The 22,179-nt window shown below is 44.9% G+C and overlaps 1 pseudogene across 1 annotated transcript; it reads left to right on the top strand.

The window, feature by feature from the left end:
* The first annotated feature begins 5,439 nt into the window (after nucleotides 1–5,439).
* Nucleotides 5,440–14,806, top strand: LOC100587940 (annotated as a pseudogene). Its single transcript, XR_004027295.1, has 3 exons — nucleotides 5,440–5,499; nucleotides 11,008–11,640; nucleotides 11,737–14,806. The product of XR_004027295.1 is annotated as a nucleolar complex protein 2 homolog pseudogene (transcript).
* Nucleotides 14,807–22,179: the final 7,373 nt, after the last annotated feature.

Genomic DNA, 22,179 nt, shown 5'->3' with positions numbered 1-22,179 from the left:
CCAGAACCTTGCCATTTCTTCCCCCGCCCCTGCTTTTTTTTTTTTTTTTTAAGATGGAGTGTCACTCTGTCACCAGGCTGGCATGCAGTGGTGCGATCTCAGCTCAGGGCAACCTCTGACTCCCTAGTTCAAGCGATTCTCCTGCCTCAGCCTCCCGAGTAGCTGGGATTACAGGCACATGCCACCGTACCCAGCTAATTTTTGTATTTTTAGTAGAGATGGGGTTTCACCATGTTGGCCAGGATGGTCTCAATCTCCTGACCTTGGGATCTGTCCACCTCGGCCTCGCAAAGTGCTGGGATTATAGGCATGAGCCACTGTGCCCGGAGGCCATTTCTTCCTTTAATCTCCAGCTATTTCATCCCAAGATGGTCAAGAAAACTTTTTTTTTTTTTTTTTTGAGACGGAGTCTCGCTGTCGCCCAGGCTGGAGTGCCGTGGCGCGATCTTGCCTCACTGCAAGCTCTGCCTCCTGGGTTCACGCCATTCTCCTGCCTCAACCTCCGGAGTAGCTGGGACTACAGGGGCCCGCCACCGCGCCCGGCTAATTTTTTTGTATTTTTAGTAGAAACGGGGTTTCACCTTGTTAGCCAGGATGGTGTCGAGCTCCTGACTTCCTGATCCGCCCGCCTCGGCCTCCCAAAGTGCTGGGATTACAAAGCGTGAGCCACCGTGCCCGGCCAAGATTGCAAGAAGACAGGAAGTAACACTTTGTCCTCTAATTTATCTCATAGGTGAAACTTTACTTCTTTCATTTTTCTAGGAAGTACCACTAGAATATAATCCTAAAATTTAATGGTTGAGAGACTTGACTATAGAATTTGCTTTCTGTTGATGTTATGGGGGCTTCCTTCTAACTCAGATGAATCTACTCTGAAAATGGCAAATGGTTCCCCCACCTCCCTGAGGATGGAAGAATAAGTTATAAGTTGCATTCACTTGCTGAAGATAACTTAAGTATTTAGAATTGCAATGATGTGCTGAACTCAAATAGTTGAAACAAGTAACTTCTGGGGCAGCAGGTACTTATGTCAGCAATTGGCTTATTCCTTGACACCAATGTTTTGGCTTTCTTTGGTGAACTGGTGGTTGACTTGATCCTTACTTGCTATTCAGACTGCCTCTGATCTTTCTGAGAGCCAGAACCATCTGGATGGCTCATTTGACATTGGTCAGAAAGGTCCTTAATCTTTAAATACACCAGTTCAAGCACAGAGTCATAAGATGAGATGGGGAGATGAAAGGTGGCTTACTTTGCGAGGCTGAAGTAGGTGGACAGCTTGAGCTCAGGAGTTCGAGACCAGCCTGGGCAACATGGGGAAACCTCATCTCTATGAAAAACTACAAAAAATTAGCCAGACTTTGTGGTGCATGCCTGTATTCCCAGCTACACAGGAGGCTGAGTGGGAGGATCTGAGCCTGGAAGGTGGAGGCATCAGTGAGCTGTGGTTGCATCACTGCACTACAGCCTGGGCAACAGAGTGAGACCCTGTCTCAAAAAAAAAAAAAAAAAGACTAACAAAACAAAAAAAAATTCAAATAGGCCCCTCCAAGGATCAACCATTTGTCTACAAGGAGTAAGGAGACTTCTACATCTTGGCAGTACTTGAAGAGGGTGGGAAATTATCACGTCACATTCTGTTACAGTTTGGGGGCTACTCCAAAAGAAATTTCTTAATGCAACACTTTCACAAGAAAAGATAATGTGCTACTAGTGCTACCATTATATGAGTGAGAGAAGGGGAGTGATTAATGTGTTACAGCCTCTTCTCACTAGCATCTAAGGACATGAAATCTATGCAGCACACCCTTCCCTCTCCCAGCCACATGGAATCAGTCCTTCACCATGTCCTTATTGACTCCACGAATTATCCATATGCACTGTGGTTACGATAGAAAGTATAGATAAGAAAAGATACTTTACTGATGTCATAACTCATATAATTTCAAGTGTCTTACAGGGTCAAGTTCTTGTTCCAGTTATAATTGCTGCATAACAAACCACCCCAATCTCAATGCCATACAATTGTATTAAAATAACAACATTTGGATTCCCAGATTTTATGGGTCAGGAGTTTAGTCTGGACACACGGCAGACTGCTTATATGTCTGCTATGCCACAGCTGGGGCATTTGCTTGGAAGACTCAAAGTTTAGGTGTTACAGCAGCTGGGAACAGGAATCACCTGTGTGTATCTTCATTCACATGCCTGGTAGTTGATGCTGATTATTGGCTGGGACCTCAGAGGGACTACTGGCCAAACTGCCTCTGCACATGGGTTATTCTATCCTCCTCACAGCATGTATAGCAGATGGGTTCTAAGAACAAATGTCCTAAGTAGGCAAGGCAGAACTGCAAGGCATTCTTACCATCTAGCTTGGAGGACACCATGGCATTACTTCCATTATACTGTATTTGTCAAAATAGTTACAAAATTCTGCCCAGCATGACACTACAGGTTTTTCTTTGGGGGCTCAGAATAAAAACGCAGAACAGTCTCTGCCTGTTTATCTCTTATTCTTTTGCAGGAGTTTTGTGTTACATACAAATAAAAATTTAGAGATATTGTCGTATTTCCCAGCTACCGAAGTCAACTGTGAAGAAGAGGCATTTACATCCCTCTATAGCAGTGCCAAGAAGAGGGGTATCCTTGACTAAATAAGCAAGGCAAGATTACTCTTTCCAGACTCTGATTTGGGAGTTAGCAGATAGAACATTAGGCAGAAGTACCTCTGTTGGTGTCACCTACAAAGCAACAAGCTTGAGAGCTCTGTGTTCCAACTTGGGAGGTAGTCAGTCTCCCAGATGTGGGGATATTTGGAGAGCAAGCTTGTGAAGAAGGCCAAGGAAACAGAAAGGACAGCTCCTAGGATACACTTTACTGAAGATATATCACTCAGACGAGATGCCCAGAAATTTCAGGATTAATAAAGGTCTAGAGTATTGTAACTCACTTCCTATGGAAGCTTATTGTGAACAACAACAGTAACAAAGCAGCCTCAATTCTCTAATCCTGCAGAGGGCTAAAGAACACCTATTACTCCCTGGAGCTTAATAGAGATTAAATCTTAGGATATAACTGCAGTATACATGCTTAGGATGACCAGGAAGATGGTTATAATTGTTATACCCTAGTTTAGGTGAAAACTACATGTAAGATATTGTGAGGTCCTTGAGTGGTTAGATGACTAAGGTATTAATCATCCTGGAAGAAAATCTGGATCGATTAAATGTCAGATGAATTAGATGCACTAAAAATAAAAAGAGAAGCCAGAAAGTTGTCCTAGCAATAATCAGTCCATCCTTGCTTAGCACAGCTCCAATGTTAGACAGATTTCAGTTACCACAGTTTAGTCCAATGACACCAGTCCCCCAACAACATAGTTCTGATATCAGTTGCTATGGTCTATTAACTATGAATAGTTGCATAAAGGAGAAACTTCGCTGCTAGACCTTCAACCCATAAATTGCTACATATATACCAGAGGTGCATTATGATCAGTGACCAATCATGTCACTTCTTTCAATATCTATTGGTGATTGGTCACCACATCTTTTTTTTTTTTTTTTTTTTTTGAGATGGAGTCTTGTGTCTCACTCTGTCACCAGGCTGGAGTGCAGTGGCGCGATCTCGGCTCACTCAACCTCCGCCTCCCGGGTTCAAGTGATTCTCCTGCCTCAGCCTCCCGAGTAGCTGGGACTGCAGGCAGGTGCCACCATGCCCAGCTAATTTTTGTATTTTTAGTAGAGACAGAGTTTCACCACGTTGGCCAGGATGGTCTCGATCTCTTCACCTCGTGATCCACCCGCATTGGCCTCCCAAAGTGCTGGGATTACGGGTGTGAGCCACAGCGCCCAGCCCCACATCTTTTATTCAATTCACACACTGGCAGCAAACCATGTAGCTGTGTTTTTTCCTTTTCTTCCAGTGATAAACCTGCATAACATTTTCAAAAATGTCTAATCAAAAGAGAAAATTGGCCAACAGTGAAGTGTCACAAAGATAAAAGCATAGCAAATAAACAAAAATAGAGAACTCTGAATGCTAGTTAATTTTATGGCATCAACTTGGCTAAGCTAAGGAATGTCCAGACAGCTGGTAAAACATTAGTTCTGGTGTGTCTGTGAGGGTGTTTGCAGAAGACATTATCAGGTAAATGAGTAGACTGAGTAAAGATCAGATCACCCTCACCAATGTGGGCATCATCTGATAGAACAAGAAGGTGGAGGAAGGGCAAATTTACTCCCTCTGTTTGAGCTGGGACATCCATCTTCTCCAGCACTTGGACACTGGCACTGTGGTTCTCCAGCCTTTGGACTTGGACTTTGGACTGAATTATTCCACCGGTTTTCTTGGTTCTCCAGAATGCAGATGGTGGAACTTCTCAGCCTCTCTAATTGTGTAAGCCAATTTCCATAATAAAATAAATCTTCATATATACCTATGTAAATCTTTATATATCTTATAAATCTTCATACATATAAGATGAAATAAATATTTATGTCTCTGTGTGTGTGCATATACTGTTTTCTGGAGAACGCTGACTAATATACTCTGAAAGTGAAATTCAAATTGAGTGTAAATGGAGCTATGGAAGAAATAGTTATCAGAGGTAATTTGCCACTGTTTGAGGCATTCCAGAGGAACTTAGGGAAGGCAGACTTAACAACATAAATAAAAATAGATGTGTTCATTCATTTTAGGATAAAGATGTCCCAGGAAAGTGACACTGGCAAAACAAAACAAACAAAACTCACATTAAAGGAATTATCAGAGATATTTCATGACATTGAAAGCACAAAGAATAAATAGTTGGAAGCTGATTCAAACTTAGGCAGGAGAATGACCGTTTGTCAAGGTATAGCTCACTCTGCACTGTAAGTACTACGAGAAGAGGAGGGCCAGCGTCCTTCAAACTATACTCCATAAGATTTTTACAAAGAAATAAAATATTGATTCATGTTTCTGATGTTTTAAATTACAGTATAATAAATATTAATTTTAGTATTTTTGAAAATGTTCCTGTACATGTATAACCTACAATAGTTTTTAATGTTTTGACAAAATATTTTTAAAAGTCACAGAACAGTCGGAATATTCCCCTTTGATGCACGAGATCGCGTTCCATTTTCTGTTTGCAGTCATTTCTGTGGTCCCTCATTAGCATGCAAAGCAGGATCTGTTCTAGGAAGTGACTGTGGGAAGGGAAATGAAATGGTATATATGGAGTGAAGCAAAACTGCAAGGACCATGATTGAATGACTGTGAAGAACAAGGCTGGAGATGGCAATCATTGTGCCCAGCCGAGAGAAAGGTAAAAAAACTCTGAATCTTTCAGATTGTGCTGATTTACGCATGATCTTTTAAAGATAGGTTAATCCTCACAAAGGAACAGTATAATTATTTAAGAAAAATCAGATGTGTGAAATATGGGATGCGATGGTGCACCAGGATTTGATAATTGGTGATATGATCAGACAGACAAGCACACAGACCATTGTGGGTCTACCTCAAAGGAACACTTCTTAGTCTCATGCCATCTCATATGCCAGTTACTCATGATCTTTTAAAGACAGGTTAATCCTCATTGAGGATTTCCCTCTAATGACAAATGTCTTCTTTAGGAGAGGTTAGTTCAGTGATGTTATTTCAGCAATCAGACAACAAAGGCAGTCAGAAGAGGAATGCATGCCAGGTGTCCTAGAGGTCAGTAAAAAAGAACTTGGTCTAGGGGAAGAATTATGAATGAGAGACTGCAGCAGAGCTAGAAGATGGTGCCCAGCAGAAGAGAATTGGAACAGATAGATTCCTGCTCTTTTAGAGCTTCAGCGATGAAGTCTATTGTTCTGTGGTTTGAGGAAGGCTCATCATTCACCATAGCTGGTTAACATAATTTATTAAGTTGAATCAAGTACAAAAGGAAAAAGTTATTTATAGTAGGCCAGATTCCATGAGTGGAAATTCCTTGGAGTCAAACAGGGAGAAAATACGACTCAGTGTTAAAGACTTTCCAGAGACTTCTTCCATTCCACTTTCCACCCCTCCTTAAATCACTCGCCAAAGAAATGCTTTGCTGGACACTAAAGTGGCCACAAATGTGTTCATAAGAAAACATCAGAATATAAAATTAATCATTGTCTCTTTTAGTTAACTTTTTTGGAGTGTGCATGCAGGATTAAAGGACAGATGCTATTAAGATGATAAACATCAGCCAGGCGCGGTGGCTCACGCCTGTAATCCTAGCACTTTGGGAGGCTGAGGCGGACGGATCACCTGATGTTGGGAGTTCGAGACCAACCTGACCAACATGGAGAAACCCCATCTCTACTAAAAATACAATATTAGCTGGGAGTGGTAGCGCATGCCTGTAATCCCAGCTACTCCAGAGGCTGAAGCAGGAGAATTGCTTGAACCTAGGAGGCAGAGGTTGTGGTGAGCCGAGATCGCGCCATTGCACTCCAGCCTGGGCAATAAGAGCAAAACCCCATCTCAAAAAAAAAAAAAAAGATGATAAACATCACTGAAAAGTTTGGAAGTACTACCAGTTTCTATGACCAATAGCTTTCCAAACAACTGTAATTATTTGAAGGTCAATGAACTAAAAATGTCCATGTATCGGCATTAGGCAAAAAGGTCATTAATGCTTTAGGGGACTATAATAAGTCTAGAAGAGGCTAATTTGACTCTCACCTTCTGCAGTTCTCTATCTGATCACCCTGAGATCCTCTTCAACTGCCAGGCCCCTGGAAGGTCAGAGTCAAGCCAGTGACTGACTCCCTGACCAGCCACACAGAGCCTAAAGTTACAACCTACCTGGATTGGCAAAGTCTTCTACGACTTACGTAGCCCCATCCTGGGATGAGGTTGCCACCCACCCAATCCCCCCAACAAAAGATCAGTCTTCTATGCTGGCTATGAAAAAAGGGAGGCAATGACAGTATTTTATTCCATCAGTGTTTGAAAAGTCTGCAACTTCTATGCAGGTATCTCAAAGCATCTAGGATTCCAGGGATGGACAGAAAGTCCTTCAATCGCAACAGAATTCCTGTTTTGCTCTTTAAAAAAGGAGAGAGGACAGGCTGACGGATGCTACGGGTGCTTAGACTCACATGTTGTCCATGAAGTGGAGACTGTCCTCTAATTCTAAAGGAATAGCTTTGGTGACCGTTTTGCCATTGGTGCCATCTCTCAGGAAACAGATAATAAACTACAATGTTTTAAACTTGTACCATATCCAGGAGATATGTAGATATATGAAATATTTTGTTATTTAAATTCCACAAGCGTACAATGTAGGTATTATTTTCATTGCACAAATATGATAAATGAGACAGTAATTTTCTCAAAGACACCCAATTAAGCTGCCTGACTGCAAAGAGTTTCAGGCAATAAGATTTAGATTCCTTTAGTTCATCATCTTCTAAAGACGATGCTTTAATCATTGTTTAGCTGGTTACTGATCATACTGTTCTTAAAGCCTTTCCCCATGGGATTTGAAAAATCTGCTTCTAAGCATATCTGAAAGTTTTTAATTTTCAATTTTTTTTAGAGATGGGGTCTCACTATGTTGCCCGGGCTGGAGTGCCATGGCCATTCACAGGAGTGATCATAATGCACTATGGCGTCAAACTCCTCAACTCAAGAGATCCTCCCGCCTCAGCCTCCTGAGTACAGGCTACAGGCATGTGCCACCATGTCCAGCCATAGCTTGAGGTTTTCACCTACAATAACTGAAGTTCCTACCTTACCACTTCAGACCATCTACTAAGAAGTCATAGATATTACTTCAGGGAAAAAAATGCCTGGCTGCAAATAATTCCCTTCAACGGACTTAAAGATAGTTCTGTTAGCGTCTTCCAAGCATAGTTTTCAACTCAGATCCAGTGCTCATGCAATACTCCTTATCTACTGTGTCTTTGTTTCCAATAGTAATAACACATGAACTTAGAATAAATATGCTGTCTTTTTAAGAATTTACAGCCGGGTGTGGTGGCTCACGCCTGTAATCCCAGCACTTTGGGAGGCCAAGGTCTGTGGATCACGAGGTCAGAAGATCGAGACCATCCTGGCCAACACGGTGAAACCCCGACTCTACTAAAAATTAGCCGAGTGTGGTGGTGGGCACCTGTAGTCCCAGCTACTCAAGAAGCTGAGGCAGGAGAATCGCTTGAACCAGGGAGGCAGAGCTTGCAGTGAGCCGAGATGGTGCCACTGCACTCCAGCCTGGGCGACAGAGCGAGACTCTGTCTCAAAAAAAAAAAAAAAAAAAAAAGAATTTACATTGGTGTATGAATACAAAGACTGAAAAATGCATTAGAAAGATTTATTATTTAAGAGATTCATTATGAAAGAGTTTAAAGATGAAAGAAATTCATCAAAGAGTTTGTATATTTCAAGAAGAAAGTATGACATCATCTAAATACATATTGCTGGGTTAAATGTTCTTTACATCATAAGAGAAAAATCCATTCTCTTTTGTTCTAGTGTAAAACTCAGGACTTCTGCAGCTTCCCTTGTCTCTGAAATCTTCAACTTGCCACCCTTAGAGTTCCAAACACACACCCTACCTCACACCCCAGGCAGAGTTACTCTGCGTCCACACAGCTGAGCTCCATGTGGTGTTTTAACAGTCATAGGATTTAATTCCCACATCTTGTTCTGAAAGCTGAGATTTATAATTCCAATAAAGATTTCAACAGAAAGATGAGGGTAAATAACTCAGAGGAACTTATTTATTTATTTATTTTTGAGACACAGTCTGGCTTTGTCGCCCAGGCTGAAGTGCTGTGACATGATCCCGGCTCACTGCAACCTCCACCTCCGGGGTTCAAGCAATTCTCCTGCCTCAGCCTCCCGAGTAGCTGGGATTATAGGTGTGCACAACCACACCCAGCTAAATTGTATATTTTTAGTAGATACGGGGTTTCATTATGTTGGCCAGGCTGGTCTCAAACTCCTGACCTGATCCACCCACCTCAGCCTCCCAAAGTGTTGGGATTACAGGTGTAAGCCACCGCGCCCGGCCCTTCATAACAATGTATTATCTCTGAAATTCCCTTTCACAACAGTGACCTTGATTTGAAATCTAAAAAAAACTCAGGCAAATCTATTAAGACATAATAAATAGAGAGTGGCTAAAACACTCTGAAAACAGATATCAAGGACCTCAACTTCTAATGTTTACTTTTAATCATTTTAACAAATAAGCAAACTTTACAAGATTAGTGAGGTTCTGGTGTAAGAGATGTTTTCATAGGCCCTGAATGAGGCTCACCAGGCTTCCCACTAAAATGTGGCAGGGATGAGAGTGCACCTCACCACTGCAGAGCCCAGAATGGAGGCTCCCCTAGTTTCAGAACTTGGGAACAGTTTCCACCACTTGGCCTATCAAACACTCAGACTCAATGAAGAAACCCAACTGGTGGCTCAGACCTAGAAATGGAGTAAAAGGTCAAAAATATTTTGTACATTTCTGCAGAAAACTGGACTTCTCTTCACCTATTGCAGGCATTGTTTTTATAGGCAAACAGAATGAGGTCTTCTATCTCTTTCTGATTCCCCACTCACCTCCCCAAATCATAAGTCCTCTCTCATACGTTATATGTTCTATTTTTCACCCCTCTATAACAGTCTAAAAAGGATAACTGTGGAAGTAAGATATGCCTATTAGGGAACATCTGGAAAATCAGAAAACTACAAAAAAGAAATAATCACCAGAGACACCTGATGTTCCTATTTCAGCCACTTCACTGCTCAGGCTGTTCAGCAGCCCTTGCGCTGCCTGCCAGTTCTGGTCTCCTTGCTTGCCCATCCTCCTAGACGACCGTTCTATATTCTTCTCTTCTTCAAACCTCAACATTTCCTCTCTGCTTCTCGCTCTCAGCTGAAGGCTTCAATTATGACACAGGAGAAATCAGAATGGATCATTCTACAAAATGCAGCAGGCCTGTACAGACATCTGTCTCCATGCACTCGGCTTTCCCTGGCTCCTAGGGCCAACCCCCAACTTTGCACTGGATCCTGTTCCCCATTCCTCCTAAAGGACTTTGTTCCTGGGATTATTTCCATTCCTGCCTCATTAGTGTTTTCTTCTTTTTTAATGAGTCATTGCCAAGAAAAATGATGTACCGTAACATCTTGAATTGCAATTTCTAAAAACTTCCCATTTTCCTGATTCCTCAATATCTCCACAAACAGGCTGTGGGCACCTTTCCCAGATGACCAGGTACACCAATGTGACAAGGCTGGTCCCTGTCACAAGTCCCCCTTCTTGCTCTCCCCGACCATGGCCTAGTGACATTTAAGCACACCCGTGATATCCCCTCCTGCCTTTGCTGGTAAACCCCACCCTGATGCCCAATAAGGGCAACTGTCCACAGGAACCTGCTTGCCCTTGGCTCCCCACCCGCTTGGCTGAGCCCGCTTTGTTGGTGCTCTGCCCAGGTGATCCCCACAAGGTATGTCGTGCCTCCCTCTTTGGAACCTGTGAGTACAGTAAATCCTTTATTCATATGCCTTCCCAATGTCATCTCCACAGCCTATTGGAATGTTCCTTAAGGACTCCACAAGAGGTACTTAATCCCTCATTTATAACACATACCTCCATCTTAAAAAAGCCCTCTCTTGAACCTCTATCTTTCTCAGCTCCTACCCAATTTTAAGCTTCCCATTTCCAAGAAAAGTGCTTGCCAGAGTTGTTCACATTCGCTGGGCGCTGCCCGCCCCACCTCCCGAGAAGCTTCGGGGACTAGAGGTTGGACGCACATCCTTCCAGCGCTGCACCCCGGGTCCGCTGCCTCCTCCGAGAAGCTCCCCAGGCCCCGCCATCCTTCTCCTCCGGGAAGCCCCCCACCAGGCCTCGCCCTCCTCCTCCTCCTCCGAGAAGCCCCCCAGGCCCCGCCATCCTCCTCCTCCGGGAAGCCCCCCCACCAGGCCTAGCCCTTCTCCTCCTCCAGGAAGTCCCCCCACCAGGCCTAGCCCTCCTCCTCCTCCGGGAAGCCCCCCTAGGCCTCGCCTTCCTCCTCCTCCGGGAAGCTCCCCCAGGCCTTGCCCTCCTCCTCCGAGAAGCTCCCCCTAGGCCTCGCCTTCCTCCTCGTCCAGGAAGCCCCCCCACCAGGCCTCGCCCTCCTCCTCCCCCGGGAAGCCCCCCTAAGCCTCGCCCTCCTCCTCCTCCGAGAAGCCCCCCAGGCCTCGTCCTCCTCCTCCCCTGGAAGCCATCCCCACTCCCCAGACCCCCTAACTTGCTCTCCTCCAGGGAGCCCCAGGGCCCTGCAGCACCAAGAGGCCGAATGGGACCCCGAGGCCACTCTGCCCGCGTCCGCCTCACTCGCCCCTTCAGCGCCAGGTCTGGGGGATCCGCGCCTGCGCCCCGGGGCGCCCCTGTCGCGGGGTCTGGCTGTCCAGGCTCAGGGGCCCAGGTGTCAGGCTGGTAGCGGGAAGGAAGGCGCCGGCCTCCCCACTGCCTTCACCCCGTGCGGCGTCCCCGGGAAGGGCCGCGGAAGAGCCGCCATTGGCACCCAGAGGGCCGTGGACGACGAGCGCCCTGCGTGGTGTTCGTGGCGCTGGCCCGGTCTCCGCGGATCGGAGGCGAAGCCAGCCTGGCCCTCGGGTCGCCTGTCTTTTGTCGAGCTAGCGACATCAGTGCGGTTCCCACCGCCACTCGCGTTTTCTACTGGACCCTCTGCTTTTTATTGTTGATTTGTGGGAGCTCTTTGCAGAGGGGCCCCGCCTTCGCAGCCTGGCGGTCCTCGCAGCAGCGTGCCCTCGGAACGCCGGGTGGGCTGCGGGCGTGGCGGGACTCCTGGTCTCTCTTCCCGGGGGGCGGACACTGGCGTTGCCGCGTCCTACAGAGCCGGGCGCCGACCGGGAGGCGCATCTGGGCCCCACCGGGGCTGCCAGCACCGAGCATGCGAACGCACCCTCCCGCCCGGAGGCCGCCGGCGCCGCGGTCAGAGAACCCTAGAGCCACTCGGCTGGGCGTGGCGCGGCGGGGCGGGGAACGGGGCGGTGCCTGGGCGGTGGACTTGCGCAGCCGCGTGGCATTCTGGGGCCGGAAGTGGCGCGCACACTGCGGGCTGGTTCACGGCAGCTGCGCTGAGCCGCGAGAGGCGCCTGGCGGAGCTGACGGTGGATGAGTTCCTAGCTTCCGGCTTTGACTCCGAGTCCGAATCCGAGTCCAAAAACTCCCCAGAAGCGGAGACGCGGGAGGCACGCGAGGCTGCCTGGAGTCCCGATGAGCCGGGCGGGAGCCCCTCGGCCAGCCGGCGTAAAGGCCGTGCCTCTGAACACAAAGATCAGCTCTTTCGGCTTAAGGATAGAGACCCGGAGTTCTACAAGTTCCTGCAGGAGAATGACCAGAGCCTGCTAAACTTCAGCGACTCGGACAGCTCTGAGGAGGAAGAGGAGCCGTTCCACTCCCTGCCAGATGTGCTGGAGGAAGCCAGTGAGGAGGAGGATGGAGCAGAGGAGGGGGCAGATGGGGACAGAGTCCCCAGAGGGCTGAAGGGGAAGAAGAATTGTGTTCCTGTGACCCTCGGCGTGGTTGAGAGATGGAAGCAGGCAGCAAAGCAACGCCTCACTCCAAAGCTGTTCCATGAAGTGATACAGGCGTTCCAAGCAGCTGTGGCCACCACCCAAGGGGACCAGGAAAGTGCTGAGGCCAACAAAGTCCAGGTCACGGACAGTGCTGTGTTCAATGCTCTGGTCACCTTCTGCATCAGAGACCTTATTGGCTGTCTCCAGAAGCTGCTGTTTGGAAAGGTGGCAAAGGACAGCAGCAGGATGCTGCAGCTGTCCAGCAGCCAGCTCTGGGGGAAGCTCCGTGTGGACATCAAGGCGTACCTGGGCTCAGTCATACAGCTGGTGTCCTGTCTGGCAGAGACAACGGTGTTGGCGGCCGTGCTGCGGCACATCAGCGTACTGGTGCCCTGCTTCCTGACCTTCCCCAAGGAGTGCCGCATGCTGCTTAAGAGAATGATGGTCGTATGGAGCACAGGGGAGGAGTCCCTGCAGGTGCCGGCTTTCCTGGTCCTCAGCAGTCTGCCGGCACAAGAAGGACACTTTCCTTGGCCCTGTCCTCAAGCAAATGTACATCACGTATGTGAGGAACTGCAAGTTCACCTCGCCTGGTGCCCTCCCCTTCATCAGTTTCATGCAGCGGACCCTGACGGAGCTGCTGGCCCTGGAGCTGGGTGTGGCCTACCAGCATGCCTTCCTCTACATCCGCCAGCTCGCCATGCACCTGCGCAACGCCATGACCACCCGCAAGAAGGAAACGTACCAGTCTGTGTACAACTGGCAGGACGTGCACTGCCTCTTCCTGTGGTGCCAGGTCCTGAGCACTGTGGGCCCCAGCGAAGCCCTCCAGCACTTGGTCTACCCCCTTGCCCAGGTCATCATTGGCTGTATCAAGCTCATCCCCACTGCCCGCTTCTATCCACTGCGAATGCACTGCATCCGTGCCCTGACACTGCTCTCCAGGAGCTCGGGGGCCTTCATCCCAGTGCTGCCTTTCATCCTGGAGATGTTCCAGCAGGTCGACTTCAACAGGACGCTGGGGCGCATGAGCTCCAAGCCCATTAACTTCTCTGTGATCCTGAAGCTGTCCAATGTCAACCTGCAGGAGAAGGTGTACCGGGACAGCCTGGTGGAGCAGCTGTACGACCTCACCCTGGAGTACCTGCACAGCCAGGCACACTGCATCAGCTTCCCAGAGCTGGCGCTGCCTGTGGTCCTGCAGCTGAAATCATTCCTCCGGGAATGCAAGGTGGCCAACTACTGCCGGCAGGTGCAGCAGCTGCTTGGGAAGGTTCAGGAGAACTCCGAACACATCTGCAGCCACTGCCAGAGGATTTCTTTCGGCGTCTCTGACTGGCAGGCAGTGGAAGCCTGGGAGAAGCTGACCCGGGAAGAGGGTACCCTCCGACCTTGTACTACAGCCACTGGCACAAGCTGTGTGACCGGGAGATCCAGCTGGAGATCAGTGGCAAAGAGCGGCTGGAAGACCTGAACTTCCCTGAGATCAAACGAAGGAAGGTGGCTGACAGGAAGGATGAGGACAGGAAGCAATTTAAAGACCTCTTTGACCTGAACAGCTCTGAAGAGGACGACACTGAGGGATTCTCGGAGAGAGGGATACTGGGGCCCCTGAGCACTTGGCATGGGGTGGAAGAGGATGAAGAGGACGAGGAGGAGGGCAAGGAGGACAGCAGCAACTCAGAAGATGGAGACCCAGACGCAGAGGCAGGGCTGGCCCCTGGGGAGCTGCAGCAGCTGGCCCAGGGGCCTGAGGACGAGCTGGAGGATCTGCAGCTCTCAGAGGAGGACTGAGGCAGCCCATCTGGGGGGCCTGTAGGGGCTGCCGGGCTGGTGGCCAGTGTTTCCACCTCTCCGGCAGTCAGACCTAGAGGCTGGCGTCTGTGCAGTTGGGGGAGGCAGTAGACAGGGGACAGGCTTTATTATTTATTTTTCAGCATGAAAGACCAAACGTAATGAGAGCTGGGCTGGGCTGGCGTGGCTGCTGAAGCCCCACAGCTGTGGGCTGTTGAAGTCAGCTTTGTGGGGGAGCTGACCTTGACGTCAGCAGACCGACACCAGTCCCAGTTCCAGGGGGAGGCCTGCAGCTCCCTGGCCCCTTCAACCACCTCTGCCCTCCGTCTGCAGACCTTGTCCTTCCGCACCAGGCTCTGCATTCACTCCCCCAAGTCTTTGGAAATTTGTTCCTTTCCTTTGAAGTCACATTTTCCTTTAAAATTTTTTGTTTTGCATCCAAAACTGAAAGAAAGCTGTGGGGAGGCAGGGCCACTGTAAAAAAAAAAAAGAAAGAAAAAAAAAGAGTTGTTCACATTCAACATTTTTTCTTTTCTTCTCTCTTCAACCCACTCCAACATGGGCAACAAGCACACCCAAGTTGCTAAATCCAATCATTGATGTTCAGTCCTAAGGTAATTTGACCTTGCAGCATCTTTTTGAGTCTGTGGGTCATGCTGTCCATTGTCACACAATTTACTCCCTCGGCTTTTATGACACCTCCTCACACTTGCTTGGTTTTCAGTCTACTTCATTGGCTCTTTCTTTGGCTGGATCTTTATGTTCCCAACTAGAACCTGTTACATAATTTGCAGGGTGCAGTGCAGAATGAAAATGCAGGGCTCTTATTCCAAAAATTATTAAAAGTTTCAAGATAGTGAGAGCAGAGCACTCAACGAAGCATGGGGCCCTTCTAAGCAAGAGGTCTTGCATGATTGCAAAGATCTTGTGCCCATGAAGCCCTGTTCCCATCCTCAGAATGCAGCAAAACACCTGCTCAGTGCTCATCTATAAATGATCTCGTCCAACCCAATTGGCTTTAGATGCCACATTCAGCAACAAGCTTCACATCTTACCCTCAACACCAATCTCTCCATTTTACTTCAGATTCAAATATTCAACTGTCTATTCTCCACGTGCACTGAATATATGAAATGCACTTAAATTTAATATGTCCAAAATGGAACTTTCATTTCCCACCCAAATTCTTCCCATAGTTTTCCCCATGTCAATAAATACCAACTCCATTTTTCCAGTTATTCAGGCCAAAATCATTATAGCCATCCTGAACTTCGCACTTTTCTCTCACATTCCACATTCAATCCACCAAATCCTGCAAGCTCTACCTTCAAAATATTTCCTAAATCTGACCAGTCACGACCTTCACCACTTGCAACCCCGGTACAAGTTTCCGTCCTGGGTCACCTAGTCTTCTAGTGTCATAGGCCTCTTGGCTTTCACTTCTGCCCTTGACAGTCTATTTGCCACGCAGCCACCAGTTATCTTTTTAAAATGTAAGTCATAGTTTGTCACTTTCAAATCACAAAGTTGAAACCTTCGAATGCCTTCCAACCTCACTCATAATTTTTTGTTAAGTCTTCAAAATATGGCCTAAAAAACTCTATGTAGCCAGCTTCTGGCCACTTCTCCACCCTCAACTCCTATCACTACCCCCTCAGTCACTTCATCAGCCACATTGGCTTTCTTGCTGCTCCTCACTTTCCTTTTCACTGTGGTTTTCTCTGTCTGGAACACTCTTCACTCAGATATTTGAATGACTCACTTTCTCAATTCAATGAGAGTTCAATTTACATGGCACCTCCTCAGAAAGCCTTCTGTACTGAACATAAATCTCAGCTTCCCTTGACTGTTTCCTTTGTTTAAAATGTGGCACCCCTCTCCTGAATGTGGACCATGCCACACCACTGACATCTTTGTTGAGTCCCCAGAACTGTCAGTAATCTGCAAAAGTCCCATTAGTTCCAAGTCTCCACTCACTTCTGATGAAATGTCACATAACAGAGAATGGGATCTGCCTTCCTGGCCCACCATCTAAAAGCCCAACAATGTATTCCTAAAGAACAGAGCATTCGCTCTTCATGAGCAATAGAAAACAGAAGCCATGAAGAGCCAAGCAGCAAAGGGCAGAGAATAGATCTAGATAGATGAAGAATAACCAGTATACACCCTCTGTTTTCTTAATCTGTTTTGTTGCAGACTGATGTTTTATTCTACGTCTATGCATATGCACATATGCATGCATGTAAACGTGTGCAATTTGATGGCAAAGATCCCATCTTGTATGTTCATTGCCATATCACCAGCTCCTAGAGCAGTAACTGTCACATAGTAAATATTCAGCAAATATTCTTTTGAGAGAGTGAATGAAGATGCAATACTATTAAATACATTCACAATTTCTCACCTTCTTTTCACTCAACACAATCACTTTGGGTTGTTTTTTGGTGTGTGTGACAAGTATTCTTCTAAAAGAAATTATGATTTCTTTAAGGAATCTAGTCTAAATACACATGAAAGGAAAGGGACTACTGAACTAAATTATTTCAGCAAGACATTTAAAGAGTATTAGTGATTTTATAATAAATAATGCTATCATGTGTTTTAAGTGTTCAAAGAAAAAAGATGATGCTTTTCCTATTTGTAGTTCAAAAAAAAAAAGATTTCATCAATCACATTATGAGTCAAACCCAAAGATGATTATCGATGACTAGAACTATTAGAAAGAGCATTCGACAGGTAGGCAGTAAAGAAGGGTGGGAAGTTCAGAGTAATCACATAAACAAAGAAAGGAACTATCTAGAAGGCAGATCCATTGGGGGAGGGAAATTTCAAGGGAAGAAGACCGGACCTACCACCCTGTTACCTGGGAAATAAGTAATAAGGCCACAGGGTGGGGAGAAAAAAAAGACTTGATACTTTTCAGAGAACAAAAAGTCTGGTCTGTCTTTGTCAATGCAAATGCATGTAATGCACAGTAGTTTGAGAGATGCTAATGGGTTTTTTTTTTTATTGCTTTTCTTTGTCAATTACAAACTGCTCATTCCTGAAGATGAAACTAAAATGAGCCATTGAGGAAATTACTTCCAAAACAAGCTGGTGGAAAACGTGTAAACCTGTAAGTGAGTAATATTAAATCCTTACATGTTTTATAGGAATTTAGACTCCAGGCACACACAATGTTTTATACTGATAATGACTATACATTTTTTAACTTATTACATAAAATTACATATGTTATAGTCCAGGCACAGTGGCTCACGCTTCTAGTCCCAGCACTTTAGGAGGTCAAGGCAGGAGGATCGCTTAAGGCTGTGAGTTTGAGATCAACCTTGGCAACATAGCAAGACCCTATCTCTACAAAAAATAAAGAAATAAATTAGCCAGGAGTGGTGGTACACACCTGTAGTCCCAGCTACTTGGGAGGCTGAGATAAGAGGATTACTTGAGCCCAGGACTTCAAGGTTGCAGTTAGCTATAATCATGCCATTGTACTCTAGCCTAGGTGACAGGGCAAGATCCTGTCTCTTAAAAAAAAAAGTACTGGTCGGGCGCAATGGCTCAAGCCTGTAATTCCAGCACTTTGGGAGACCTCATGATCTCTTGACCTCTTCAACATGGTGAAACCCCGTCTCTACTAAAAATACAAAAATTAGCTGGGCGTGGTGACACACGCCTGTAGTCCCAGCTACTCGGGAGACTGAGGCAGGAGAATCGCTTGAACCCGGGAGGTGGAGGTTGCAGTGAGCCGAGATCACACCATTGCACTCCAGCCTGGCGACAGAGTGAGACTCTGTCTCAAAAAAAAAAAAAAAAAAGGTATTATTGAAAGTTTAGAACATAGCAATAAACAAAAGAAGAAAATATAAATCAAAAACAGCCACTGTAAAAGTTCTAGTTTATAATATTTCAGATTTTTTTCTACTATGTAAATATATGATTATGAAAAGTTGTACTCATTACTGCTTAATATCCTGTTTTCTTGATGAAATAATTTTTCATGAATATTTAGCAGCGTACTTATATTATTGTCTCTTTTAAGCCAATACTATAACATAAGTAACACATTATTAAAAATTAAACCATCACTGCAGTTTAAAAGTTAAAGAAAAAAAAAACAAAATTCAACTTGGTCATAGCATATTAGTATTTTAATTAGAGACTGGATGGATTTGCTAATATTTTACTCATAACCTAATTGTAGGTTTCTTATTGTGGGATATTTGTCAGGTTTTGATTTCAGGACTACGCTAATTTATAAAATAAATTAGGATATTATACATTATACCTAAATTAGGATTGTTTTCTATGCTTTAAAACAATGTTTTTCAAATTATCTGTGTGAAATCCTTTTTTGCAGTTTCCCATCCATCAGGTACTGCTATTTTGGTTAAAACAAAACAAAAAGAAATTAGTAGAAAAGTAAAATAAGAAGCCACAAACAATCGAAATAAAAGTTTAATTTCTTTATGATTACATTCAATAGACACTAAATTACTCTACCAAATTGCTGTAAAAGTCTCTAAATGCTGACTCTCATTGCCATATTTATCATGAACTTGTAACAAATAGTTCATGACCACCAGAAGCCCATGGACCACACTTTGAATAGTGCTGCTTGAAAGAAGACCCTTAATATGTTTAATGATGCACATTTATCAGCAAAAAAAATGCTGTTGAAATATTACCACAATATGTGAATTTTCATTTATTTACAAATCATATCTCTAATTAAAATTATTTTAATAATATTCTGGATGCTTAGATTTTAAGTGCTCAGCATCCTAAAGACTTCATCTTTTTTTTTTTTTTTTTTTTGAGATGGAGTCTCGCGTCTCGCTCTGTCGCCCAGGCTGGAGTGCAGTGGCCTGACCTCTGCTCACTGCAAGCTCTGCCTTCCCTTGTTCACGCCATTCTCCTGCCTCAGCTTCCAGAGTAGCTGGGACTACAGGCGCCCGCCACCACGCCCAGCTAATTTTTTGTATTTTCAGTAGAGACGGGGTTTCACCGTGTTAGCCAGGATGGTCTCGATCTCCTGACCTCGTGATCCGCCCGCTTCAGCCTCCCAAACTGCTGGGATTACAGGCATGAGCCACCGTGCCTGGCCGACCTCATCCTTTTATTAGTTAAATCACAGGTACAATATCCAATTAAGATAAGGTTTGCTATTGCTGATACTGTGTATGGATCTCTATTTTCCAGTAACGTTTCTGATCACTTAAGATTACTGAGCCAATGCTTTTCATACCTGATTAGATCATCCTTGTGTTTGACTCGTAATGTGACTGATGAAATCTTTTCCTTGAACTACAAATAGGAAAAGCATCATCTAGTAGTGCTCTGTCTTCAATCTGTGGCTTCTCTTCAGGAATATAATCATGCCACTTGTTCATTTTGTGAGGATTCCTTTAGTGACAACTATATGATATAACCCACATAACTGGAAGTGTTTAAAGAGCAAACACACTGGTGAGGGGACCAGGTGGCACCTACACTTTCTTTCAAGGATATCTATTGGAGGCAACCTACAGAATGGGAGAAAATTTTTGCAATCTACTCATCTGACAAAGGGTTAATATCCAGAATTTACAAGGAATTCAAACAAATTTGCAAGAAAAAAACAAACATCCCATCAAAAAGTGGGCAAAGGATATGAACAGACACTTCTCAAAAGAAGACATTTATGCAGCCAAAAGACACATGAAAAAATGCTCATCATCACTGGCCATCAGAGAAATGCAAATCAAAACCACAATGAGATGCCATCTCACACCAGTTAGAATGGCCATCATTAAAAAGTCAGGAAACAACAGGTGCTGGAGAGGATGTGGAGAAGTAGGAACACTTTTACACTACTGGTGGGACTGTAAACTAGTTCAACCATTGTGGAAGTTAGTGTGGCGATTCCTCAGGGATCTTTAACTAGAAATACCATTTGACCCAGCAATCCCATTACTGGGTATATACCCAAAGGATTATAAATCATGCTGCTATAAAGACACATGCACGCATATGTTTATTGTGACACTATTCACAATAGCAAAGACTTGGAACCAACCCAAATGTCCAACAACAATAGACTGGATTAAGAAAATGTGGCACATATACACCATGGAATACTATGCAGCCCTAAAAAATGATGAGTTCATGTCCTTTGTAGGGACATAGAAGAAGGTGGAAACCATCATTCTCAGCAAACTATCGCAAGGACAAAATACCAAACACCGCATGTTCTCACTCATAGGTGGGAATTGAACAATGAGAACACATGGACACAGGAAGGGGACCATCACACACCAGGGCCTGTTGGGGTTGGGGGGAGCGGGGAGGGATAGCATTAGGAGATATACGTAATATTAAATGACGAGTTAATGGGTGCAGCACACCAACATGGCACATGGGTACATATGTAACAAACCTGCACATTGTGCACATGTACCCTAAAACTTAAAGTATAATTAAAAAAAAAGAATATCTGTTGGACCATGCATGTGAATTGGCCATTTGACATAAGAACTTAGAGAGGGGGCCAGCTCAAGCAGTTAAATGCTATTAAAGTGAAACTGAAATTTATTATTTTATTAGGAAAAATAACTAAAGTTCTATTTGTTTAATCCATCCTAATGAATTTTTTGTGCAAACTTCATATTTAAAAAGACTATGGCTTTAGAAAATGTTTCTCTAAGGACAGTATGGTTCTCTAAGCATCTGTTTGTTTAAAATTCAGATTCCCAGATCCCATCCCATAACTACTATATCAAAGTCCCAAAGAGAAGATGGGGATAGAGGAGAAAGGAATTCATATGTTTAATAAACTCCCCAAGTGATTATTGTGCATATATATATTTATTTATTTGAGATGGAGTCTTGCTCTGTTGCCCAGGCTAGGGTGCAGTGGCACAATCTCAGCTGACTGCAACCTCCACTTTCCAGATTCAAGCAATTCTTGTGCCTCAGCATCCCAACTAGCTGAGACTACAGACGTGCACCACCACACCCAGCTGAATTTTGTATTTTTAGTAGAGATGGGTTTTCACCACATTGGCCAGGTTGGTCTCGAACTCCTGAGCTCAAGTAATCTGCCCACCTTGGCCTCCCCCAAAATGCTGGAATTACAGGAGTGAGCCACCATGCCCAGCCAATATTTTGAAAAGTAATGCTTCAGAGCAATTTAAAAAATAATCATAGGTGTTATATATAATCCTCAAAGGCTACATGCATAAAACTGGGCATCTCTATCATTTGAATTAGGCTTTTCTTTTTTCTGTTTCTTCTTGAGTCCATTTTAGTAATGTTTATCCTCCTAGGATATCATAATTTTAGTTAGCTTTTAAAAGAATTATTGTAATAAATTATATTTAGAAAATAATTTAGTATGCTTTTCTTTTCCATACCTGTCTGATCATGTATGTCTCTATATAGGGATACGAATGGCTAGTTTAAGGGAAATGAGAGAACAGAAGTTTAAAATTTATTTAGCTCAAACACAAAGAGAATGCAAACTGTTAAGAGTTATTTTTAAGGGGAATGTGAGAACAGAGGTTTAAAGTTTATTTAGCTCAAACACAAAGAAAAAGAGTCGGCCGGGCGCGGTGGCTCATGCCTGTAATCCCAGCACTTTGGGAGGCTGAGGTGGGTGGATCACTAGGTGAGAAGTTCGAGACCAGCCTGACCAACATAGTGAAACCCCGTCTCTACTAAAAACACAAAAATTAGCCAGCATGGTGGCTCATGCCTATAATCCCAGCTACTCGAGAGGCTGAGGCGGGAGAATCGCTTGAACCTGGGCGGCAGAGGCTGCAGTGAGCAGAGATCGTGCCATTGCACTCCAGCCTGGGCAACGAGAGCAAAACT

This window comes from Nomascus leucogenys, chromosome 20 (genome assembly GCF_006542625.1).
Source record: "Nomascus leucogenys isolate Asia chromosome 20, Asia_NLE_v1, whole genome shotgun sequence".
Taxonomy (NCBI): Eukaryota; Metazoa; Chordata; class Mammalia; order Primates; family Hylobatidae; genus Nomascus; species Nomascus leucogenys.
Note: the sequence above shows the minus strand (reverse complement) of the source record. Positions and strands in the feature narration are given on the sequence as shown.